Source organism: Octodon degus, unplaced genomic scaffold (genome assembly GCF_000260255.1).
Source record: "Octodon degus isolate 3935 unplaced genomic scaffold, OctDeg1.0 scaffold00130, whole genome shotgun sequence".
NCBI lineage: Eukaryota > Metazoa > Chordata > Mammalia > Rodentia > Octodontidae > Octodon > Octodon degus.
The window spans coordinates 7,232,409-7,232,978 of record NW_004524706.1 but is presented as its reverse complement, the minus strand read 5'-3'; positions in this window follow the sequence as shown (position 1 = coordinate 7,232,978).

The window sequence follows — 570 nt, the reverse complement described above, 5'->3', positions numbered from 1 at the left end:
TTAGGTTGTTAACCCTCCAGAAGAGAAGCTAATTATTAACCTGCAATACTTACTTCTACTTTTATAAAATTATTTTTCCTTCATATTCTGGAAGGCCTTAAAGTTCAACATATCAATATTTGATGGAAAATACCTGTTCCATGATAAGCCAAAGATGTTTGATATTTAGACAGACAGGGTAAACTGAATTGCACAAATTTCAGATTAATAATAAGCTTGTCTCTTCTTTTTCTGGGAAACACCAAATGGCAGAGGATGCTGGTGCAGCGGGAGGGGCTGGAGGCCCCTGGGGCCCAGGTAGGGGAGGCTGCAGTGGCTTCCTTGGAGGCTTCCTCAGTGGCCTTCGAGGTTGCGGGTGCGGCAGAGGCCGGGCCGGGCCGCGGCCGCTGGGCTCACGGCGGTAAGGCCCCAGACAGAGAGTGGATTCCTGTCATCAAGCTGGGTTGTCTGGTCAAAGACATGAAGATCAAGTCCTTGGAGGAAATTTACCTTTTTTCCTTACCCATCAAGGAGTCCGAGATTATTGACTTTTTCCTGGGCACATCCCTCAAGGATGAAGTTCTGAAGATC